Source organism: Octopus sinensis, linkage group LG3 (assembly GCF_006345805.1).
Source record: "Octopus sinensis linkage group LG3, ASM634580v1, whole genome shotgun sequence".
In the NCBI taxonomy this organism is placed as follows: Eukaryota; Metazoa; Mollusca; class Cephalopoda; order Octopoda; family Octopodidae; genus Octopus; species Octopus sinensis.
This window is the reverse complement of record NC_042999.1, coordinates 141,128,479-141,156,333: the sequence shown is the minus strand read 5'-3', so window position 1 is coordinate 141,156,333 and position 27,855 is coordinate 141,128,479. Positions and strand designations below refer to the sequence as shown.

Sequence of the window (27,855 nt, the reverse complement as noted above, 5' to 3'; positions counted from 1 at the left end):
TAATCATATATAAATACACACACATACATTTGTATACATATGCTTCTGATATATATATATATGTGTAAGCATTCATAAACACACATACCCATACATTATGATTGCTTCATTTAGACAGATGATAGCCATCTCTGATTAATCTACATCATCCCAATAATCTCCATTTTGCTGGTGTGCTCTGAGATGAACTTTAAGAGAAGCAGTTGACCTGCAAGGCTTGAAACCTATGTAACATATAGGATTCAAAACTTCTGCAGGGTTTATGGAGCTTATAGTATAGTAATCTTACATTCATGTGCCATTTCAAACCATAGTAGCTCTAACAGATTTTCTGCTTACTATACATACTATCATAAAAAAGGTGGAGAATTATTGTTAAATGCAACTTGATTTCACAAATTATTGTGCGATTTCATGTGGCTCATGTAGTCAGCTTTTGACAGGATATGTTGGTCACAAAGACTGCATTTCCAATTTTTAATCTCATTTGGTGCATGTGTGATTCCTCCCTTTCTCAAAGTACATTTTAAATGTGCATGCCGCTGTTTGGTTAGCTCAAAGCTAATGCATGCTGTCTTTTGGTTCAAGCTAGCAATACTTTCCTACCTATCAGTCACTTTCTCTTCTCAGAACTGAACATCTATTTTCAATTTCACTAAGTTAACATTCCTTGTATCATTACTTCAGTTTATGTTGTAGTCATTTCCTCAGATTGTAATATCTCTATCTAGCCATAACTTTTCCTTAAGTTTGCCAAGTGCAAAACTTGCTTTTTGATCTTCAAATAATTTCAGAATCCAGGTTGCAATCTCTAGATAGAGTACTTCCCAATTATGGAAATGTATCCACCACACATAATCTTGTGTTTCTCATATAGATATTAGGCTCCATATTCACCAGGTGCCAGCATGGACATTGCTTTGGCATATTTTAAACTTATAGTTAGACCAAAGACATTGCATGAAGCAGAAAATCTGTCCACATTGACCTGCACATATTTTGTATGTGCTACAAAGTCAATATTGTCTGCGTACAAAAGTTCTCTAATTAGAACCAGAAAAGTCTTCGATTTACTATTGATATATTGTAAATATAAACACACACAAACACACTCACTCAAAGAAACATACATAAGTACGTGTGTGTATAAAGATCCATACACATATATATACACATATAAAGACATAAATATATATGTACGCAAATACATTTAAACTGGAGTGTGCACAAAAGTAGATGCCTGCTTGTGTACTTCTAAAAATCCTCACTGTAGGAATGTACATGTGGATAGGTGTAGTAGGTAGGTAAATGTTTGTATATATGTGTGTGTATACATGTGTGTGTGCATGAATGGATTTTCATACACACACACACACATGTATGTTTCTTTATATGTATGTGTGTGTATATATGCACATGTACGGGTATGTAAGTATATGGATTTGACTAGGAGATTATTAAACCAGCTTGGAAATAAGAAGAGTTGGTGGTAGGAAGGGCATCTGGCCATTGAAACTCTGCTTCAACACACTCTCTTCTGATTCTTGCAAGCAGGAAAAAGTAGACATTAAAATTATGATGATGATGATGATGATAATGATGGAACTCTACAAAAATCTACTGAGTGATCATTTAATTTAATGTTCAGCTGTTTTTTACATATAAATTTACATAAAAACAAACATTCACACACACACACAGATACACACACACACATAAACACACGAATTTTAGATATACATATATATGTTTTAATCATGATTAAAAATTTTTATGAATTGTTGGTGCATGTGTTTTCTACTTGAATGCCAATTCTCTCACCAATCACTCAACCGTGAATTGGGGAAAGATATGTATTCCTTTTAGTTTAGCTTAACATGTTGAGCCAAATAGTTCCGCATGTGCATGTATGTACATTTCTCTGTGTATGTGCTTGCATTGATATGAGCATGCTTGAATGTGTACATGTATGTGTATATCTGCATAATTATGTGCACATGGATATAATTTTGTCTGGGAGATTTTATCCATGTGTGTGCATGTGTGTGTGTATGTGTACTGTGCATATGTATGTGTATAATGCAATTTATATGTATACTTCAAGATTCATATACTAAACACTTTATAGATATGTTGCATATTCATACATTGCAACATGCACAAAAATCATTCCAAACTATGCAGCTTCTGCTTGAAACTCTGAAGAACAATATTAACAACAGCAACAAGGTCAAACCTTCCACCCACCCCACCACGACCACCACCACCATCACTACTACTGTTATAACAACAGCAACAAAATACATATATAATCTAATAAAGGTCATTATATATATATATCAATTGAAGCCATAGTACAATCAATGATGCCTTAGAAATTACTAGGAAATCAATAACACAAAAATAAGGTAAAAAATAAAATGTACATAGTAGTTAGACAAGCAGCAAAGAGGTATTTCATGCAAAAAGAAGAATTTGTTTTTCTGATATTTTTCTCGAAACATTTGCCTCCCTCGGAAAAATTCTGAACAAAAATCTAACATAGATGTACAGTTATTTGTCCTGACAACTCTGTTTCTATGTTGTTATTGCAAAAGAATGAGACAGTATTCAAATGAATGGATACCTCAACTGCATATGAATGAACGAGGGGAGAGAGAGAGGGGGGGCAGCAACAGAAGACAGACATAAAGAAAATGTTATTGGGATAAGGAAGAATGAACAAAAAAGTGACAAAATGATAGACAAGATGGGGGAAGAGAGAGAGAATAAATAGAGAGTACGAAAAGACTATCAAAAAGTCCATCACCAACATTAAATGGGAGAAGGAAAAGGAGAGAAAGACAGAGACACAGAATCAGAAAGAGAGGTATAAAAGAGGACATATGTTTGGAAGGTAGTTGGAGTAGCACCCTGATCCTACCTAGGTGGCAGTTTCTCATCTCTTTGTGGGTAGGTTGTTTTGTATACTAAATATTTTACCTGTATTAATATATTCTACATTACATTTTTTTGTCCCATTACCTATTTATATATTATACATATATGTACACCCCTACACATTTTGCAACTCCATTTGTATATTTTGTAATGATGATGATGATGTAGCATCCCTTGTAACCAATTATGTAACTGGTGTAACTGTTAACATATCAGGCAAAATGCTTAGTGGCAGTTTGTCCTTTACACCCTAAGTTCAAATTCCATTGAGGTTAACTTTGCTTTTCATCCTTTTGGGGGTCAATATAATTGACTTTCCCATCCCTCAAAGTTGCAGGTCTTATGCCAAAATAAAAAGGATTATTATTATTAAGGTGGCAAACTGGCAAAACCCTTAGCACACAGGACAAATGCTTAGGGGCATTTCATCTGTCTTTATGTTCTGAGTTCAAATGCCACTGACATCAACTTTGCCTTTTCATCCTTTTGGGATCAATGAAATAAGTACCAGTTGAGCACTGGGGTCAAAGTAATTGACTATACTCCTCCCCCCAAATTTCTGGCCTTGTGTCCATAGTAGAAAGGATTATTATTATTATTCATTCTTTTTATTGATGATGTTTGTTGTAACTTCTGGAGTCTTGCATGTGTAGCAGGCTTGCTGCCTGCAGCCTACGGTTCTTTTTAACTATCTAATTCTTTCTTAATTAATTCTGAGTGAGAATAGTTACCCTATCATTATTATTATTATTATTACTAAGGTGGCAAGCTGGCAGAATCGTTAGCATACTGGATGAAATGTTTAGTGGAATTTCACCCATCACTATGCTCTGAATTCAAAGTCGACTTTACCTTTCATCCTTTCGGGGTCGATTAAATAAATACAAGTCATGCCCTGGGTTTGATGTAATCGATTTACCCCACCTCCCTGCAAATGTCAGGCCTTGTGCCTATAATAGAAAGGATTATTATTATTAAGGCAGTGAGCTGGCAGAATTGTTAGCGGTATTTCACCCATCACTACATTCTGAGTTCAAATTCCACTGAGGTTGATATTGTGTTTCATCCTTTTGGGATTGATGTAACTGACTCATTCCCTTCCCCAAAATGGCTGCCCTTGTGGAAAAATTTGAAACCATTTTGCTTGTCCTTATGTTCTGAGTTTAAATTCTGCTGATGTCAACTTTGCCTTTCATCCTTTCAGGGTTGATAAAATAAGAACCAGTTGAGTACTGTAGTTGACATAATCGATTTAACACCTCCTCTAAAATTTCAGGCTTTATGCCTTTAGCAGAAAGGATTATCATTATTATTATTGTTATTATTACTGAAAGAGGTCTTTTGGTAGAATAATCATAAAATGTTTTCAGAAACTGGATTGCAATAATGCACAGTTGCACTTGCTTGGTGGATAAAGTGAATGGCTACTTCTCAAACTTTTTCACATCATGCTCTCTGTCTGTCAGAGGTGTCTTCTCTTATCTCTTTCATAAGTGCTGATCCATGAGCCCTTGCTGTGGAAGCTAGAATTCTTAAAGGGCATTCCTTTTGAATTAGGATATAGAAGAGCTGTAACAGCATGTGCAGATGATATCAGCATAATGACAATCCTACAGAAGTGGAAGTAGTTGTCCCCATTCTAAAAGAGTATGAGATAATAGCAGAACCAAAGATAAATCTGGACAAGTTGGTAGGCTTAACAGCTTGGCACCAGGAAGAGCAAGTCTATATTATAGAACAGCATCAAATTTTGCTAAACAGCTGTACTGCTTAAACTACTCAGGGTCTGATTTAGTCCAGACCTCAGGTAGAAAGGAACTGGGATGAGGTTATGAGCACAGTGGCTATTCTCACTCAGAAATAGGCTGAAAGGAAGCTATCCCTAAAAAGTTAAACAGAGGTGGTGAATGCCTACTTTACTTCCATCATAACTCACTGTCTTGTCCCAGCCTCCATTTGAGCAGATTGGGATATCTACATTTCTACTTCCTATGAAAGGAATGCATTCCATGATCAGATAAGACATCTGTTGTCAGTAAACTTGGTATGCTGTGGCTGTTGATGCAGAGGCTATGTAGATTGATGTACTGAGGCTATGTAGATTTAGTTTAGCAATAACTGGTAGTGGGTAAGAGCAATGAAATTCTCAGGGAAACTATAAGAGAATGAACTAGTTTCAGAGGACTTTCAGGCATGGGACCACTATGGTTACTACCCCGAGTGAATTTCTCAAAAGGTGAGTGACTGTGGCAAAAATTGTCAGGGTTAATGGAACAACTCAAAGCATGCACCTGTAGATTAGGGAATGACAGATGGGTGAGGGTTTGTGCCTTTGGTGGTCAAGGCAGTCCTGGATTTGTGGGGTTCCTTGATTGACCCTAGTTGGAAGCTCTCCTGTATTAAGAGAACTCATCATCCATGTGTTTACAGATTTTGTATACTTTGAATGCTTTTTAACGCATCTCTTCCTCCTCATCTTTTTATGTAAGCCTGCACAGAAATTGTTAATTGTCCTTGTAATGTTCTCCTCATTTGATGCCTCTGTGGCAAATAAAAGAAAACACCACTACTACTACTACTACTACTACTACTACTACTACTAATAATAATAATAATAATAAAATTGATAAACACCATTGAATGCTTTTACATTACTTTGGAATTCATTAACTGCTTCTGTTTTCTCTTTACTTACACTTCAAGAATTGATTTCCCAACATTCCGCATGGATTGTCAATATTTGATTTCATTAGTGAGGGCAGTGAATTGGTAAAAATGATGGCGTGTCAGATTGAATGCCGTGAATCATTTTGTTTCTTTTAACAATATTCTGAGTTCAAACACCACCAACAAACAGGATCTTTCCAAATGGCCCATGACTATGTCCAATCTTAGATGAACCTCAAAATCTCTTGCATCCTCTGGATAGTGCTCCTGTTGTTGATGTGTTTTTCACTAACTATCTACTATTTTTCAGTTAGATGCACTTATCCCCTATCTCATAATCATTCTGCACAGTATTTCTTTTCTCTTAGTTTGCCAGAAGGTTCATTAGTTCCTGGTTTTCATTTTGCACAACTGTAAAATTCAGGTTATTTTGAGGGTTGGGTTAATGAAACAATGATTAAGTGCATTTTATTATAATTACTGCTTGGCACATCTCATTTCATTATTCACTGAATACCTAAGGTTTGAGGCCATCTATATATTTAAAAGTTAATCAATCAGGAGACACAGAAGGAGACTTCAAGAAAAACTGCTAGATCAGGTGATGAAGGTCACAGAGAGGGTCATAGCCCAACTAATTAGTGAGAAAGTTTGCTTAGATGAGATGCAGTTTGGTTTTGTGCCAGGTAGAAGCACCACTGATGCTATATTCCTGGTAAGGCAACTGCAGGAGAAATACCTAGCTAACGATAAATCCCTATACTTGGCTTTTGTTGACTTGGAAAAAGCCTTTGACAGGGTCCCCTGATCCCTTATCTGGTGGGTGATGCAGAAACTAGGGATTGACAAGTGGTTAATAAGAGCAGTACAGGCCCTGTACAGGGATGTTGTTAGTAAGGTAAGGGTTGGCAATGAGTATAGTGAAGAATTCTGTGTAGATGTAGGGGTTCACCAAGGATCAGCCCTCAGCCTCCTTTTATTCATCATAGTCCACCAGGCAGTAACAGAGGAATTCAAGACAGGTTGCCCATGGGAGCTCCTCTATGCTGATGACCTTGCTCTCATAGCAGAATCACTACCAGAACTAGAGAAGAAATTTCAGGTGTGGAAGCAAGGTTTAGAATCAAAGGACCTTAGAGTCAATGTTGCAAAGACCAAAGTCCAAGTAAGGAGGAGGGCGAACACATCACAAACCCCTTCAGGTAGATGGCCCTGCTCGATCTATAGAAAAGGTGTAGGTAGAAACTCCATAAGATGTACCCAGTGTAAGCTATGGATGCATAAGAGGTGCAGCAACATCAAAGGAAGGTTAACCACGATGATAGCTTTTGTGTGCGTCAGATGCACATGGGCAATAAACACCATAGATGCTCATAAAAAAAGTCCATCACATGCCAGGGGGAGAAACTAAAAGTAGTTGATAGCTTCCACTACCCAATTAACCAAGTCTGTAGTGGGGTAGATGCTCAGAGAGCATTGCTACTAGAATAAGAATAGCCTGGGCAAAGTTCAGAAAGCTCTTACCTCTACTGGTGACAAAGGTAGAGTGAAAGGTAAATTGTATGATGCACATGTGTGAACTGCCACGCTACACAGCAGTGAAACATGGGCCATCTCTGCTGAAGATGTGTAGGCTTGAAAGAAATGAAGCTGGTATGATCCACTGGATGTGTAATGTCAGTGTGCACACACAACAGAGTGTAAGCGCCCTGAGAGAAGTGTTGGACATAAGAAGCATCAGATGTGGTGTGCAAGAGAGACGACTGTGCTGGTATGGTCCTGTGCTGCATATGGATGAGGAGAGCTGTGAGAAGAAGTGTCACTCCCTAACAGTGGAAGGAACTTGTGGAAGAGGGAGACCCAGGAAGACATGGGATGAGGTGGTGAAGCATGACCTTTGAATGTTGAGCATCACAGAGGCAATGACAAAAGACCGAGACCTCTGGAGATATGCTGTGATTGAGAAAACCCGGCAAGTAATGTGAGATCACAGCCATAGCCTATACCAGTGTCGCATAACCAGCCCATTTAAAAAGTACCTTTTGAATCTTTGAGTGACATGGTGTGCTTGAGGAGACCTATTGAGTCAAGTTAAATCAAAAATCAGATCACAATCAAAAATGGAAATTGTAGTTGTGCCTGATGCCAGTAATGCTTGACTGGCTCTTGTGCTAGTGGCATGCAATAAGCACCATTCATGCATGAGTCGTTGCCAGTGCCACCTGACTGGCTCCCTGTGCCAGTGGTATGTAAAAAGCACCATCTGAATGTGGTTGATGTCAGCCCCACCTGCCCCGACTGGCTCCTGTGCCAGTGGCACGTAAAAAGCACCCACTACACTCTTGGAGTGGTTGTCATTAGGAAGGGCATCCAGCAGTAGATGTGGCCTACTGGTTTGCCAGTCCTCAGTCAAACCGTCCAACCCATGCCAGCATAGAAAATGGACGTTAAACGATGATGATGATAATGATAGTATACAACATTTTTGTTAAGAGCATATTCCTTCAGAGTAGAATATAATTTTTTTCTGTTAGTCCAACAAAGTAACACAGGAAACTACATTAATGTTTTCTTTATATAATATGAATTAAATATAAGATATCTTCAATCTTTTGAACCATTCACCCTGACTTGTTCACAGTGAAGATGAAAATGTAGAGATGATGATATCAAAAGTTGCCTATTACTGTTATTTAAGAAAAATATTTTCATCAGCTGTATATTAGTATCTTAGCAGAATATCTAAACTTTATGAAGAGCTCAACTTTATTAAGAAAGTGCAATGTAAACCTGTGGCATTTGTGGATACTGAATCAGGAAGAGAGATTTAGTACCTTGTCCTCAAGTATTTAATGGAATATCAAGAAGATCATTTCTCTTGTTGGTTAATTGTAATATAAAATACCAATGTTTCTTGAATTCTGACTGACATGTGGCTCAGTGGTTAAGGTATTGGACTGATGATCGTAAGATTGTAGTTTCAGTTCCTGAACCAGTTGATGTGTTGTGTTTTTGAACAAAACACTTCATTTCAAGTTGCTCCAGTCCACTCAGCTGGCAAAAAGTGAGTAATCCTGTGATGGACTGGCATCCCATTCAAGGGTTAATATATGCACTACAGAAACTGGGAAACTGGCCCAATGAATCTAAATGACTAGGGAAGGATCTTTATCCTTATCCAATTCTGAACTCTGAGAGGTTTTTATTGGTCAGAGCACAACCTTGATTTCATACAGTTAAGTAGATGAGAGATAAGCCATGCTCTGAACAGGATGCTGGTCAATTCAAATCTATTTTGTACCAGTTAGTAACAGTTAAATAAACTGAAGAAATGTACAGTAAAATGTTTTACTCTAAAGCATATGTATAGAGACTTGAACTCATAACCTTTGAGCACATAGCCCAATAGTTCATCCACTTGCCATCTTGCCATTTTATCAAGGACATATTAATTAGATCAGACAGAAATAAAACTTAAGTATGAGTTTATAAGAGGCTATTATTTTTGTTTTATCACAAATGAGAGAACAGTGACATCATTATCATACAATGATGTTGCCATTATATGATAATGAATAATGAGGGTGGACAACACAAGACTGCAGCTAATTTATCAACTTATAGCAACAGCTCACTACAAATACATTACAGGAAGTGCATGGGATCTTTGCTTTTATTTAAATATTCACTTTCAACTATTAGACTAAAATCTATCATAATGTTGTCAAGGAAAATGCACAGTCATCATCTCTACATTTTCATCTTCACTGTGAACAAGTCAGAGTGAATGGTTCAAAGGATTGAAGACATCTTATATTTAATTCATATTATATAAAGAAAACATTAATGTAGTTTCCTGTGTTACTTTGTTGGACTAACAGAAAAAAATGATATTAATGCAGTTAAGAACAATGAAGTGCTGAATACATCTTGCTGTTTTATTGTAGGGAATGTTACAAGGTTCATTACATCATTTGTAATACTAGAGAATATAGGTATATCTCAAACAGGTTCCAACTGGCAGTAAGCCAGGTCATGCTTTGTATAGAGACGTCACTAGAGAATTCATATATAAAAATATGTTTAAACAGTTCATTAAACACTATTAAGGTGTTTTAATAAACTGTTTAAACAGTATAGTGTATGATATTTTATTCCTCATTACCACCATTATGTTGCATATTTAATTCTCAATAAGGCTGATATGATGTTACAGAGTATTTGAAGAAGGATGCACTGGAGTGATATCCTGCTGAGTTCTTCAAATATTTTGTTGATAACTCAGACATGATTGTAAAGGAGGAAGTCAGTAAGATAGGCAAGTAAATATGGAAAATGAAAATGAACTGCAAAAGTCTAACATAAATGAACGAATGTATATGAGCGAAATGGCCAGAAGTGGGATAGGAGAAAAAAATTAGTGAAGAAAATGTGTGTGTGTGAGTGTGTGTGTGTGTGTGTGTACATGCACATATAAAATGCAATTGAAAGGGTAAAAAACCCCAATATCAGTGATGTTTCAAACATTCATTTCTCTTACAGCTGTTTCAGTAAACTCTTAAGTAACATTACAACATATTGATTATATCCATGAAGATGTGTGTATGTACATACATGTATGCATGGCTCCCTGTAAACAAAAATAAACATGGCTACTCTGAGTAAGCAAAGTGAATAAGTAAATGCTGTAAAGTAGGGTTACTAAATGTCATCTTTATACATTTCTGTTGAAGGATGTGAACTGACAAATTCAGCAGATAGTATTATAGACAGATAATATCTAACTATCAACTGAATCTGCCAGTCTCTCTCTGTCTCTCTCTGCATATGTGTGTGTGTGTGTGTGTGTGTGTGTGTATCTCATCCACAAATACACACACAGATGTATGTATACACTAGCAGTATCGCCCGGCGTTGCTCAGGTTTGTAAGGGAAATAACTATAAAGCATTTTTAGAGAGTTATAGCCAAAAAATAGCAAAAAAATGGAAAAAAATTATGGTAAATTTTTTTGAGAGTAAAAAAAGGTGGAGTTGCGTCCCCTAGACAGTTTGCGGTTTGTGTTTCTGATTCTCGACCCCATGTCGAATTTATCGATTTTTTTCAGAACTGGGGGAACTTTTCAAAATTTTCGCTGCGTTAGTTTTGAATTATGACATTGGGCTATGTGTGTGTCAAGTTTCATCAGAATCGGTTGAAAGCCGTGGTCAGGGTGAGGGTACAAGCAAACAGACACACAGAAACACGCACAGACAAACTGCCGTTTATATAGAGAGAGATATTGAGGGACAGAGAGAAAGAGAATGGTCAAAAAAGTGTATGATGATATTGTGATATGAAAGTGGAAAAGAAAATTGAAGCAAATGCAATTAATTGTTAAAGTTAATACAAATGATTGTCCTGGGCCAGCTCTGGCCAAAACCTATATAAGAATCTATTTTAGGATTATCTGCTGGGAAGGAAACTATACATATCTAGTGAAAAGCTTCAGTTAATTATTTTTGAAACATATAAGTGAATTCCCCAAACCCTTGGATTCTTAAGACATTTTTTCCATAATAATTGAAGACTGAATACAAAGTAAGTTATCTCTCATTGTCTTTTGCAAACACTTTGGAAAATATGAACCCAGTACTGTAAGCTAGCAAAACATTTACAAATTATTCAGAGCCCCTTCTGCTTGCTAGAAAGAATTTTAACAACTTATATCATCTATCTACTTGAGTGGGTTATTGAAAGTTAAATTCCTTGGCTATGGATATAGCATAGTTGTAGGTCATCACTATTAACTAGACTCACTGTAAAGCTTGCAGAGCTAAATAGAGAATACCAATTAAGTATCTAATCTAAATACTTAATGCCTGGACTAAGCTGTAAGCCAATATTATGGAGAAATATTATTAATTCTTCAGTGAAAGGGAACAAACAACAATGTAGTTACAATATATTTGCTATAAGTTCTCCTAAATAAGAAATAATAGAGAAATATAAATGGTGCATGCAGATTATAGCTCCAGGCTTTGAAGCTGAAATCACCATGTTATCAGATGAGTTAAATAAATAGAAAGCAAACAAGTGTGAAAGGCATGTCTCAGAAATCTACCTTTACTAAACATAACTAATTTGGCATCTAGGTGCATTCCTTATGCACGATTGTAGTTATGGTGTTACAGGTATTCTATTTTTGGTTAAGCTGGTAAGAGTGTTTCAATGACAGCTTTGAATAGTTACAGCACATGAAAAGTTTTTCTTTTAGTAACTTCACCGCTTCATTATATACAATCAAAGTTGCTTTGGCAGCGCTCACACACACACACACACATATATATATATAAAATTTAAGTCAAAGATCAGTGAGGTCAGTTCTATCAGGGATTTTTTTTTTCCTTTCTTATATATGACTTTAATATTAATAAAGAAACTAAATCCTAATTATCATCTGCAATGAGCTAAGTAAATTCAAGTGTTATATATTGCTGGGTAGATAGCACAGAAAAATAAATAGATAAATGAAAAGAAAGATTGAAAGAAAATTATTTTTTGTACAAGGGACAGACAAAGGGTACTGGGAGATACATGGATAAACAGTATTATTCATAATGCTGACATGAATTATTTTCTTAGTTCCACTTAGTAAACTATAGTAATGGACACATGCTATACTGATTGTCATATATTTATTGATTTCATGATATAGCTACAAAACTAACTTCTGTAGATAGTTTTCAATAAAATAATATAAGCGCATGTACACGAGAGAGAAAGAGAGGAGAATAAGAGCTAAGCCTGTTATGTTGGCAAAAGAAAGTTCTCAGAATATTTCCTATCCATCAGGGATCTTTACACTGATTATCTTTTCTGTGTCACAGAATTTATCAATCGTCTTTTTTGCTTTCTGTTTGAAAAGATTTATGAATTTTTCCATTGCAACCTTCACAGTTGCTCATTGACATTATGTTATGGGAAGGATTATGCTTCTTGTATCACAGCTTGCTCTAACCATGTTTTTAAGACAGTTAAAAAGCAAACTTCAATTGAATTGCAAACCAAATATAACTTAATCCTTCTTTAAAAACATTATTATAAAGACTTGGGAAGAAAAAAATACGAAACAAGAAATAGAAAGGAAAACTGACCGCCTTCAAAAGAAAGACAGGAGATAAATTCAAGTACAGTTTTATTGAACATTGTGGTAGTGGTGGTGTTGGTAGTATGAGAAAGCTGTTGGCAAAGCTGTTTACAGTAGAATAACATATGTTTGAAAATTATATAAAGATGCTGATAAATCAAATCAATATTTTGACTGTTGTCAATGCATAATGCAGACTCTAAACTTAAAAATTCATAAGAGAAAAATACAGCTGCAACAATTACATTGATATAGAGATTGTAGCTATCTTTCTACAGTGACAAAATTTGGTGGAAATTGGTCATTGAAAATTTATTATCACATACACATCTACAATAGATAACAATTATAAACTAGTCTTTATTAAGGCAAAAATATTTGAATCATTCTAAGGAAAATTGCCATTATTTTGTCTGTAAATTTGAAAATAAGTATTGACCACAGAAATAGTAGAATAGACTGTCATGCTACATATTAGTTCTTGTTTTGCGTAAGTAATTTAAAATGTCTTGTGCATGATCAACTATATATTGTTCTGTCCCAAGAGATGGCTAATGCTATTCTAAAGACAAATATTACATGAACAATTTGTGTCTGATCAAAGACAGATGAATTATATAATAAGCTAGCAATAATAAGCTAGTCAACAAAGACTCGTCTTTTGGATTCATTTGTATCACATCCCAAGTAATAAGGTCTATTAATTTTCCTAAGAGCTCCTTTGTATATTCTTTTGATTTTTTCTTTGTCATAGTTAGACCTCGTGCACTCTAAGCTGATAGGGTAGAAACAAAGTTTGTTTGCTTCTGATATATGAAGAAAATATTGTGGCCAAGAGATGTCAACTTGCCTAAGATTGTTACATATTTTCTGGTTTATTAAAAAGGGTCAAGTTGTGAAAAAAGGTGAAACACAACCTCTATCACAAAGTTTGAAACCAAAGATCTATTGGAAAAATATTTAGCAGTATAACCATTTTACAACAATAACTTGCACTTGTTAATAGTCCATAGTAATTAGTTTATATTTGTAAATGGTAACATATACCAGTGATACTTGTAAAAGGTTATGAGTTTTCACACAAGCAATAGGACACATCTTAAGAATCAGGGAATCAATTATGAGAAAGTGACTAAGGTTTCAGATTATAGCATTATGATGATAAAGCCTTAAAATAGTCCCTACTGTACGCACTCCTCAAAATAAGAAGTAAACTTTTCCTTGGATTATTAATTAAAGCAAACACACCAAATAAAAATAAAGAACACAATGGAATAATTTCAAAAGTACTTGGAAATTAGGGCATGTGTTATTCAGCAAATGAAAAAAATTGCAAGCTAATGACCTAGTTTTGATTTTCAGTTAAAGATATTTCATATAATTTCAATAATGAGATTAAAAAAGCATGATTGTCACATAATCTTATTTCTTTCTCTATAAATGTTACTATCATAACTTTTTACGCATGCTCATGAGCTTTCATAGTAACACTAGGTATATGCCTGTATTCAACAGGTGTTACCACATTGTTATATAGCAGAAGGGTCGATGGACTGTTGCTAGGACATGAGTTGTAATTTTCATTTTTGTTGATTTTCATAATGCTATTTCTATTGTTACTTTTTATGCATTATGAAGATTGTATTACTGTATTGAGAAAATGCAGCATAAAAAGTATGATGTGCCTATTCTTGTATTTAGATGTGTTCTTTTAAATTCTAAATTTGAATCCTTCTGGAGTTAAATTTTCTTTCATTCCATGAAAATCCATAAAATATGTACCAAAGTTTATTTCGTTTTCAAATTTCTAGTCTGGTGCTTTTTTTTTTTTGGTAAGAAATCATCATTAGAGTTCTGAAACAACAATATAATGCTGCATTAAATGCATGAAAATAATTAGCCTTACTATTTTGTATTTGGAATTAACATTTTTTCATAGGACCTATTTCCATTTTCACCCTTCATTTATATACTGACATCAATATAATCAATTCTACTCCGTCTCACTATATGTGTAACTTTGTACCTGATAAGCTATTATTATAAAACATGTAGTTTATAACAGATGTATGCTAGGTTCAAATTTTGCCAGGGTCAACTTTGCCTGTCATCCTCTTTGGTCTAATAAAATAAAATACTAGTTAAGCACTGGGGTCAAATCCAATCCATTGACTTCATTATCTTTTAGAATCAATTAACTTTACACTCTTCCTTAACAATTTGTGACTATTAAAAATTATTATACTTCCCTTCTTTGTTTCATTGTATATTGTGTTATACTTTCATTTTTTTTTTTTTATCATTTCATTATATGTAAATCCCCACACTTTATGTCTGTCATTGTACTATCCCCCTCATCCTTTGTTCTGGTGGCAAATAAAAGATATTATCATTATTGTTGTTGTCTAAGGTGGCAAGCTGGCTGAATCATTAACATGCCAGACAAAATGCTTAGGGGTATTTCAACAGTCTTCACATTCCGAGTTCAAATTCTGTGGAGGTTGAGTTTGCGTCCCATCCTTTCCGAGTCAAAAAAATAAGAAGAAGTTGAGCATTGGGGTTGATATAATTGACTGATCCCCATCACTGTGTGAAAATTTGAAACCATTATCATGATTATTAAGGTAATGAATTAGCAAAGATCTTAGGAGTTCTAGACACAATATATTTTTTTTTTTCCTCCATCCTTAAAGTAAAAAATGTTACTAAAGTCATTTTATTGGGGTTGATAAAATACCAGTTGGCATTTTTACTGGATTCAAGTGATATCTCATCATATCATTAATAATAACAATAAGTTCATGTGTAAGTATAAAGTCACTCATTTTGGGAGAAGAAAGAGCCATATAAATTGACCAGTACTTGACTGGTATCTTATTTTATCGACACTAGATGGATGAAAGGCAAATCTGATTCTGGCAGAACTTGAAATCAGAACATAAAGGTATGTAACTAAATCCACAAGTCATCTTGTCTCCCACTCAGTCACCTTCAGTCAATTTGAAATAACAATTTTAATAATAATGATATCTCTGTGCTGCAGATCTGAGACAAGCATCTAGGGAGCCAAGTTCTTAATCTGATTTCAATTCATATATTGTCTTTTTCCATCCCTATGACATTAATGTATTCTTAAGATATACATACACACACAATCAGATATATACTTTATTTGTGGGTTAACGAGACTACCAATGGTTTTACCTAGAGAGAGATCTTTACAATTGTACCACATGGGAATGTTAGTACTTTGGATGAGAATATTATTGGTTACCCACAAATAAAGAATATTTATCCATTAATGCAGTGGTTGAACAGTCATTTTCTCTATTGGTTATTAGCACGTGTGTGTGTGTGTGTGTATAACATACATATTGCACACTCACACTCACATATACATATTAATCCTAGTCCCCAGAAAAGGTATGAACATCACATAATCTCTTTTCCTTTTTCCCAGAAATCTATAGCCTTGTGTCTGTCAGAAATCAATAATTGAAGGGAAATACACTTAACTGGCAACAGGTATATAGGCAAGCAGGGGAGTGGCCATTGATCCTAATATCAAGTCTCTATGTATTATTTTACCTATCTGCTCTTTCTAAGTCACTGAGTCGGAAACTTTGTGAACACATGTTGCCAACAGCTGTATCCTGCAAATTATCTGACAAATGTAGTCATATTCAGGTAGTTATATAAACTGGTTATACATACATACAAGTGAATGAACAAATGAAAGTAACCTCCAACACATTTAGTTCGAGCTATATGTATTTAATAATATTCAGCTTCACATTACTAAAAATTATGTCCACATTATCAAATATTCAGAGACAGACGCAATATATACATATAATATATATACATATAATATATATATATATATATATATATATATATATATATATATATATATAGTAGGCGAAGGAGTGGCTGTGTGGTAAGTAGCTTCCTTACGAACCACATGGTTCCAGGTTCAGTCCCACTGCGTGGCACTTGGGCAAGTGTCTTCTACTATAGCCTCAGGCCAACCAAAGTCTTGTGAGTGGATTTGTTAGACAGAAACTGAAAGAAGCCTGTCGTATATGTATATATAAATGCATGTGTGTGTTTGTCCCCACAAGATCACTTGACAACTTATGGTGGTGTGTTTACGCCACTGTGACTTAGTGGTTCAGCAAAAGAGACTGATAGAATAAATACTAATACAAAGACTAAGTCCTGGGGTCGATTTGCTCGACTACAGGCCAGCATGGCCACAGTCAAATATATATATTCCCACATGTATATCTGTATATATATTACACATACATACACATTCACACACACCTGCACTCCCATATATATTGTTTGTTTCAGTGCCTTTCATCCTTCCGGGGTCAATAAATTAAGTACCAGTTACGTACTGGGGTTGATCTAATCAACTGGCCCCCTCCCCCAAAATTTCGGGCCTTGTGCCTAGAGTAGAAAAGTCTTTGTTCATTTGTTATAACAATAATGTTCGTCCTTCGGGTTCGAAGATGACCATTGACATCATTTGGTGGAATTGAATTACTGGTGGATTGAATTACACCCCTTCCCATTAAAAATGTAAAACTGAACAATTTATTAAGCAGACGACAACAAAATAAGTACCAGATGAATATAATGGAATTGATAAGATTGAGTAAAACCTTTGTAGGTGACTCAGCTGTAGAACAACAGTCCAATGACTAAAACCAATAAATGGACAATCATAATCATCATCAGCTATTGTTTACAATTTGTGCAAGCATTGGGAAAAGGATAGATGCACCACACATACTAACCCACCATCACTGTCTTTCTTAAATTCATCAGCACTAATCATACAACCATCGTTCATCAGGATTTTGATGATGGTTTTGGAACAATGCCTCTGTGTGTGTGTGTGTGTGTATAAAGAGAGGGGGGGATGAAAATCTCTTGACTCAAAAATCAAAGATACCAAAATCTAAATAGAACCCAATATGAGTTGTATAGAAAGCTGTAGGGTGAATAATAAAATTTTATAGAATTTAAATAGCATTTTAATTTCTAAAGATCTACTGAAATAGGAAAGTAAGGATTTCTTGCTAAAACAAAAAAAAAAGGGGTAATGATCACAATCTCACTGCTTGTAGCTCAACAATTTTCAGAGAAGTACAAATGTAAACACACACACACATATATTTATGACAAGCTTCTTCCAGTTTCTACACTCCAAATCCACTCATAAGGCCTTGGTCAACCTGGCACTATAGAAGACACTTGCCCAAGGTACTGCACAGTAGGATTGCCTAAAACTATACAGTTGTGAAGCAAACATCTCAACCATTCAGCCATGCCTGTGCTTATAACTGTGTGCTTCCAACCTTGTTTAGTTTCTGCAGTTACCCTCACCCCTACACATTGTATCAGTCAAATATGACACAACATACAATATATGCCAGGATATTGCTTCTAATAGTACATGGTACAACAGACACAGACATAGTCCCCTCTACACTTCATATAGTATCTCCTCTACACTTCAACTTGTAACTCCCAAAATCTACTAAAAGAATCTGCCTATCAAAGGCTGTCATCTACAGAGCCACCCTCATACCATCCAATGACATCACAAAACATTACCTGGAGAGGACAGCCAACAACTTTAAAGGAAAATACAGACAACAAATCCTTCAGGTGTAGGACAGGTAAAACATCATGTCCCTTTAGTCTTGTGTCATCTGGACAAATCCTTCAGGTGTAGGACAGGTAGGACTTCATGTCCCTTTAGTCTTGTGTCATCTAGAGGCACCAGGGTGATTGGAAAGACTTTCCGAACATCACATGGAGCCTTACCTTACACACATGGTGCCATACTTGCCAACTCTACCTCCATGAGAAACTAGACACACTTCACCAGCTCACAATATCCATTTATACGAAAAATGACTTCCTTATTGTTGTAACCAAAAGCATACCTTATGAATGAACTTCAAACTTTTGTTCATTGATAACTCCAGACCTGATGATCCCCACACAAGGGTAGATTATACAATTCATACAACCCTCACCTTGAGGGTATATTCTAGCATCTCATCACCACATTTTCTCTCATACGGGCATGTGTGTGCATGTGCATGCATATACGAGTGTGCATGTGTATGTGCTTTGTGTGTACATGTAGGTGCAGGCATGGCTGTATATGTACACATAAAATTTACTTTACAACAATTATGTGCTTTTAGGTTTGATCCTACTGTACATACTTTACATAAGTCCTTTCTACTCTAGCTGCATACAGTAACTAGAATTTGAAATTTGAAAGACTTAAACAGTGTAGAAGGCCATGATATGTATACATATATATATACATAGATAGATAGATAAATATATGTAATTATATCAATATATATATATGGTATAAGCACACAAAACGGTAAAGATTATTGTTATCTTTAGAGTGCAGGAATGTGTTAAAAATAAATGGACACATCTTTATTTTGATCCTCGTGGTTTAATGTGCTTATACTGAATTAATTGCAGTTCAGTAAACCTCCAAAACACATAAGAAAATGCATTATTTGCTGATTTCTACACAGAAACAGAAGTTTTTGCTTCACTCCAAGTGACCATGCTGATGTTTGCCTCTGAAGATGTGAGATCACATTGAAGCACAGTGTCTGGTAGTCCTGCTGATGCCACTGTTTTTACACAAGTTCTACAGAGGAAAATTTTTCTGTGAGGCAAAATTTCAGAGCAGGTTGATGGAGATTGATAAAATAAGTACTAGACTGAAATAAGTTGTAGGGCCAATATGATTGACTAAAACTTTAAAGATTGCTTCCAGCAATGTCACAGTTCAATGACTGGAGCCAGTAAAAAAAATATACTAAATTATCATTTTGCATCCATTTATCCATATTTGCATGTGTTGACATATATCTATATCTATATTAATCTATCTATACATATGAAAAAAAAACAAACCAGTGATAAAGATATAATAAGAGAATAATCTGCAAGTTATGGTGCATATGTCTGCAACTTTGATAATTTATACTGGATTTTAGGATTCACTGTGTCATATTCAAGGCCATCAGCTTCATTAACCCCTTCCAGACTTATTTTGAACTACATTTAGTACATTCCAGATGTGAAAGAGAAGATTCCTCAGTCAGAATGTAAAGAAGATAATGTGAATAAAAAGTGTCAACAAACCTCTTTAATGAGTATTAAGAATTGCATGTAATATAATGTTGTGTAACACTTTTTATCAAGATGGCTGTCAACTAAGAGTTGCTCATTTTAAACAGCAAACTTCTTTGCAAATAACTGATGACGAATAAGAATGTATCACAGGAAATAGTATAGACAAGTTCAGCTGTGTAGAACACTTGATGAAACTGCATTCAGATGTTGGTAATAGGAAAAAATTTTTAAATAACTAAAGCTCATCAATAAAATATAGTGAAGAAAGGTAACAACCAATTGTTATTCATCATAATGTTATTTTTAATATAGTTATTTTAACAATTAGAATATTGCAGAAATATAGATTTCTTTTGACAAGACACAGGACCATCAGCTTTTCTAACATAATCAACAATTTTGACTTCCAATGTTAACTTCATATTCAGACACACACACACATACACACACACACACAAAAGACTGTTTCTGCCCTACAAGGTTTAGATATTGGATATTGTAAATCCAAATGCCAGTTTTTGGTGATGCTACAGATCAACATATTTATATTAACAGGAAAATAGCAAAGTTAACTGAACCCAGTCAATCCAATCAGCGCATACCATAGAGAAATATACAAGTATATTAGTAATATTAATTGTATTAATATTGGAAGGATGAACGGTAAAGACAACAGTGGTGAAATTTGAATTCAGGATTATACAGGGGTGAGACTAACTAGTTTGGACTCATCCATTTTTGCTAAGCCATTACTTTTACCACAAAAGCATCATATGATTTCTATTGGCTCAAAGTGCAATATTAACATTCCAGACTATTTGATGCATTCACCTCACTATATTCCCTTGACTCTAGACACAGCACTAAATATTTTTCTCAATCTTTTTTTCTCACCACTCCCATACACTGAAACTCTCTTACTTGTACCTGTAATGGCCTTTTAGCAATTAATCTACAGTAGTTCCATTTAAATTTTAGCTACTTTTTGCTAAATAAAATCTTTATTCCAGAAGTATGTGACACAGCAAGGCATACTGGTCCTTTCTCCTCATGTAAGCTGATAAAATATACATTCATGAAGGAGCCTCTTATTTGATTGTTCCGTCTGCCAAAAATAACAGCCAAATCTCTTTTAAATTATATCCTAATACATTCTTCTTTGTTTTCCTTTTTGTTTTAAAAAAAAAGAAGACAATTTAAATACATCACGCTTGAATAAAATATGAAACAGTCATAACTTGAAAGCATTTGTTCATAGGGCTACTCTATTGAGACATGCCTGAAGTTATGTAATAATTTTAAACTCATACCATCATCATTATTACCATCACCATCTAATATCCTCCTTCCATACTAGCATGGAAGGAGGATATTAAAGATGGAGGTGAGGGAAATGCAGTGAGTGAACACAGGTGGAGGAAGGGAATGTTAGGAAGATGATCTATGGGGGAAAGATTTGTCTGGGATATACTGTGAGCAAGAGCAAAGACAATAAACAACATGCCTCTAGAGTCACAGTTTTATTTAGATGGATGGTCATGTAAAGCACAGCAAATTGCCAATCATCTCATGTTTATTATAATTTTTACTCTCTCTCTCTCTCTCTCTCTCTCTGTATATGTGTATACACACACACATTATTGACATTACATTTAGGCTTCCTCTCTCCCCTCTTTTTGCCATTATCCCCACCATCCAAATGTTCCATTAGTTACTTTCTCCAGTACCATCCTTACAAGAACTTCCATCATACTGCTATTTTTTCAATCACACAAGTTCTCCTTCATATTGTGAGCTACGAGGAAACTCTACTAGTGGTGGTGCCATAAAAAACAAAGTCACACCCTGCAGTCTTTAAGTGGGTGGTAAATGAAATCAAGCTGTGAAAACACAGGACTTATGAAGGTTTCTTAGTATAGTTGAAGGCGAGATAACCATTAGAGTACTGGTGCCTAAAAAAATTGCAAACACACACACACATACACACACAGCACCAGGCTTCCACATAGTATCTAGCTACCAAATATTCTGTGCACTCTGGAAAATGACTGGCATTAGGAAGGGCATCCAACCATAGAAACCAGGGGCCTCTGACATGTTGGGTCTTGTTGAATTGTCCAACCCTGGTGGTATGGAAAATGTATGTAAAATGATGAAGATGATAATGAGGATGTATATATGTATGTGGGTAAGTGTGTGTGTGTATATACACATATATAAACTTGTTACTTATTCACATATATGTGTATGAGTTTATCTTTCACTGGTGTATATTGGCAAAAGATAAAAAAATTGCAAACACACACATACACACACAGCACCAGGCTTCCACATAGTATCTAGCTACCAAATTCCTGTGACATGATATTGCTCAGCATGAGACTATTGCAAAAGAAACTTGCTCAAGGTACCATACAATAAGATCACATTTGAGAACTCCATCGCTGTAAAGCAAAATTCTTGTTAACAACTAAAGCCACATTAACCTTATCATGTTAACCCTATTTCCCTTACTTTAACAGGACCTAAAAGCTTTATGGCTATTGTTCTTGATCCTCATACTAACAAGTAATAAAGACAAATATAATAAATAAATAAAAGTTTGAATTGCAATTTTCATGAAATCAAACGTTTACATTGTTTCTTATAATAGGCTGGGCAATACTGTGTAATAAAACATAAGAGTTTTGAATAGGAAATAGTATAAGCAGAGAAGAGCAGTTATCGATTGATTTGAAATGTGTATTGACAAGGTAATAAACCATGAACAAACAGATGCCAAATATCATGAATGTGTGTATGTGTATGCATGCATTGTACATATGTATATGTGTGTGTATGAACACATATATATGTATATAGGTGTGTAAGTATGTATAAGTTTATATTTATATATGTGTGCTTGTTTGTGTGTATATGTGTGTGTGTGTAAACATATATGCACACAAACAAATGCATGTTAATGTAAGAGTGTATGTCAGTATGCATGTGTATGTACACATATAATTCTCTTTTATCAGTAATATATATATATATATAAAATATTCCCTATTATTCTTTTACACAAGGATATAACTCTCATACAGCTGCTTTAACCAATAGCGTGATGGATTACCAGTCAAATGATTGATATTTATTTACTTTTACAACTGTTGCTTTGTATGTTCATAGCTAAGAAATTTAGCTTTCAATAACCCAGTACATGACACAACAACACTGTAAATAGATACCATGGGGTGGTGTAATTTATTGCTGTAAACAATGTGATAAGGGCTCTGTACAGATAACAAATATATGGCAGTTGGATTTGTAGAAACAGCAGAGCATTGGATAGATTATCTTATGGTATTTGATTGCACTACAAGGTGTTCCAGGTTGAAATCCCACTCAGATTTACTTCCTTTTATCCTTTTCAGTTCAATAAAATATTTTTGGTGGTTAATGTAATAGATTATACCTAAGAAGGTTATATCCCAGGGCAGTCACTATCTCATGACTGAAGTTAGTGAAAAAATAAATGACAAATTTCATAATAATGTACAGTTCAAATCTTCCTAATGGTCTACAAAAGGTAACAAGAAAGTTCTATCCAAACCTTATATAAACCCAAAGCTTTCAATGGTGTCCCAATAATCCAAGTGATGATGGAATTCAATTTATCTTGAAAACATCTAACTCGTGAATAATAGCTAAGAATTTAGGTCCAGAAAAGGTAATGATTTTGCTATCATTTGTTTCTTGCATTTTGAGTACAAATTCCACTGATGGTCAACTTTGCCTCTCTCTTCCTACCAGTGTCAAAAAATAAAATACCAGTCTACAGCAATGAACTTGTGGAATTGTTAAAGCAATGGACTAGATGCCTTGTGGTATTTGTTCTAGCTCTTTATTTTGATCATTGCTGCTTTGTATGCTTATACTGAATTAATTGCAGTTTAGTAAACCTCTAAATACACCAGAAAATGTATTATTTGCTGATTTTTACACAGAAACAACGGCTTTTGTTTCACTCCAAATGATCAAGCTGATGTCTGCCTCTGATGATGTAAAATCATACTGAAGTACTGTGCCTGGTAGTCCTGCTGTGGTCTGTTTAGATGATAAACTTAATTTGTTGCTTAGTTCAACACCATCATGTTGTCCTTGAGTAACTTTAGTGGATTCAATTCTGTTACAAGATTCAGGCCAGGTCCTTGGTTTAAAGCTATCTTCCTTCCTCTCTCATTCCCTCAGCTTCAGAGATCCTATAAACTGTTATGGACATTGCCCTTCTGCCTAAGTGAAAAGAAAAGCATTAACTGTTGTAGCTGGTCAGCTCGCTGCTGTCACTGATTTCTGGATTTTTTAAAATATGTTGTAATATTACATAAGAGTTACTGAAACGGCTGTAAGAGAAATGAATATTTGAAATATCACTGATATTGTTTTTTGTTACTCTTTCAATGGTGCTTTATATATGCATGTGTACACACACACACATTTTCTTTCCTCCTATCCCACTTTTAATCGTTTCTCTCACATTCATTCATTTATACTTGTCTTTGTCAGCTCACTTTCATTTTCCATATTTACTTGCCTACCTTACTGACTTCTTTCTTTATAATCGTATCTGAGTTATCAACAAAATATTTGAAGAACTCAGCAGGATATTACTCCCATGTATCCTTCTCCAAAAACACTATAACACCATAGCAACCTCATACAATTATATATGCAACATAATAGTGATGAGGAATAAAATATCACAGAATATACTATTTAAATAGTGTTTAATGAACTGTTTAAACACATTTTTATATATAATTTTTCCAGTGATGTCTCTATACAAGTCATGACCTGGCCTACTGCCAGTTGGAAACTGTTTGATATAAATACCTATATTTACAAATGATGTTTTCAAAAACATTAAATGAATGAAAAGAAATCTTAGAACATTCATCATGATAAACCATAAATAAGCTGCAGTGGGTTATAGGATATTACTGTTATTTTATCTTTTCTGTTATTATTCTGTGATACGAAAGAAATTAAATGTTTAAAATTTTTCATTTTCTAAGATAAAACATGAAAATAGAGTCAATAAAACATGAAACAAAGTTGATAAAATAAGTACCAGTTGAGTGCTGGGGCCAATGTAATCAACTAGCACTTTCCCACCAAAATTTGAGGCCTTGTGCCTATAGTAGAAAGGATTATTATTAATATCATTACTTCAACTAGGCCATCGGATTCACATGTGCCATGTTCCTGGAAATAATTTAATTCCTTCCAGGCTTTAAGTAAAGTTAGGTTTTTATACAGTAAAAAACCTTTTCTTTTTTCAACCAGAATATAAGGAATCAATTGCAAGTCAGAGATGTGAAGTGTTTCAGTCAATCCATATAACATTTCACCCTTAATACATGTAAGATAAAAGATAAAGGCACATGCATATCCATGCATGCACACAGGGAAATTTATAATAAAAACCAACATTTCAAAACACGAAATAAAATAATTATCTGACAGTAATATACACCATTAATAAATAATTTCACTTCTAATCTAACAGGATTTATAAGCAAGTATATAAGGAATTATATAACATAAAATTGCATAATGCCAACTTAAAGATTACTTAAAATATACCAACTTTATGAAGCTATCACTGGTCTTGCCCCACTACCTCCAAATCCATGACTAGCTTTGATGCCAAAATGAATAGAAATCTTATATTGATTTAGTATGAAGCATGATTAGTTGATGGCTGCATTAGTGTTACTATCAGCCAGTTTCTATCTCCCTCTTTCCTTATTTATACAAAACAACAGCAACAACAAAAACAAAAATACATACAGCAAAGGAACAAGAAATCAAAAACAGCAGCAAATATTCCACAAGAGTTACAAATAAAATGTACAACAGCTATTTTTCTACCATTGGCTGTTTTTGTAAAGACAAAAGGATTGATCCATTTGGAAATTACAAGACTAAAATACACTTGCATAAATAACTCAAAGAAAAAAATATTTAAACAAACAAAAAAAAAAGAGGAGCGGAAAGAAAAAAGTATGGCAAATGCAGACAAATCAACATTAATTTGGTCAGAGAGAGAATTTGGTGAGAGAGAGAGAGAGAGCGAGAGAGAGAGAGATATCAAACCCTAGTTCATATTTATTTTGGTTTTTGGGAAAAGGGAATCATTTGGTAAAATAAGGCAGTACTACTGCCAACAACATGGATGTATTCCTGATCGACAGAAAATAATAAAAATAAGAAGCTGAATGTTAAATATTACAAAGCAAGAAACATATCTAGTTAGTTTTATTTTTTTTATTACTAATGTACTCTAATAACTGTTTGTGTGTGTGAAAGAGAGAGAGAAAGAGAGGGAGTGAGGGAGAGGGAGAGAGAGAGAGGGAGAGAGAGAGAAAGAGAGGGAAGAAGGGAGGGAGAGAGAAAGAGAGAACTGGAAGTGGGGTAGGGAATGTATTGAGACGAGAACAGTATAGAAAGAAGTTCAATACAAGCTGAAATACACTATCATTAATAGAGCTCTTTGATTATTCTTTCATATTCTTTTCTTTTTTAATTAAAAGAAAAAGTATTTATTTAAATTTCAAATTTTTTAAATCACAATATGGTATGAATGAGTAATTATTATTATTATTCTTATTATTATTATTATCATTTGTTGGTTTCTTTTGTATTTTGCTTAGTATTTGTCTTCAATGTCTTTGACCCTTATGGCCAATTAAAGAAATCATTATTATTATTATTAATAATTTTTTATGAGTACATGAGTATGCATGTGTTTGATTATATTTTGAGAAAATTCTAATGAATTTCAAGATGAATAATATGAAAGAGGCTGGGAGAGAGTGGTGTTGGTAATGGTGTTCACAGTGTGTTATTTTAAATCAGATACTTCTATTGTTACTCATCAATAAATAACAGAGACACTGAGAAAAGCTCTTAACATTTGTTGTCTAGATATTTAACTCCAACTATCTTTACTGGTATCTTTTTTCTCTAGATAGTTTTCTTTCATGTTTGTGTTTATAATATATGTACCTGAAACATGAATAATATAGCTACATCTTCTACAGTTATTTATTTTAAAGCCTTCAGCTGTAGTGATTTCAGACAGTGTGAAAACATCCTATTCACATTTGTATATTTTCTACAGAATAGGCATTACTTAATGTAGTCTAACTACATTAAATTTCTCTTGCGCACATACACACACACACACATGCGCCTACATATGTAAATATACTTTATGTATATCTCTATATATTAATGAGTAATGGCATAGCCAAATATCTGTATAGTAAGACACCTATTTCTATTCCTCTATTAAACTTTAACTTCCTGACTGGCACAAAGCTACTTCCTTTAATACCACTCCCTCTCCTAGCCAAAAGGTCTTTGTCTTGCAAGTTGCTTGGTGACTCTGCTGGTGCTGGTGCCACATAAAAATCACGCAATATACATTGATGCTATCTTTCTAATAAGGCATCTGCAGGAGAAGCATTTAGTGAAAAATAAGCCACTGTTCTCGGCATTTGTTGTCATGGAGAAAGCCTTTTTACAAAGTTTTTTGCTCCCTCATCTGGTGGTCACTGTGGAAGCTAGGGCTAGATGAGTAACAGGTAGGAGCTGTCCAAGCCATGTAGAAAGCTGCTGTCAGTAAGGTGAAAGTCAATTCTGAAAGCATAGTAGCTACAATAAGAACCAACTGGACAAAGTTCAGAGAGTTGTAACCTTTGTTGGTAAGAAGGGCCTCTTCCTCACAGTGAAAAGAAAATTGTATGATGCCTGGGTATGAACAGCTATGCTACATAGTAGCAAAGCGTGGGCTGTGACTGCAGAGGACATGCAAAGGCTTTGAAATAAATGAAACCAGCATTTAATGCTAGATGTGCAAAGTATGACAAAATG

At 34.6% G+C, this 27,855-nt stretch overlaps 1 protein-coding gene and 1 long non-coding RNA gene across 4 annotated transcripts in view; one reads left to right on the top strand and one right to left on the bottom strand.

Annotated features, from left to right (window-relative positions):
• LOC115209960 (mRNA-decapping enzyme 1A-like) overlaps positions 1-27,855 on the bottom strand; it is a 369,797-nt gene that overhangs the window by 120,538 nt on the left and 221,404 nt on the right. The window lies entirely within an intron of this gene.
• Positions 51-27,780, top strand: LOC118762605. The gene is made up of 3 exons (XR_004998361.1): positions 51-62; positions 6,895-7,148; positions 27,695-27,780. It is a non-coding gene; the product is annotated as an uncharacterized LOC118762605 (long non-coding RNA).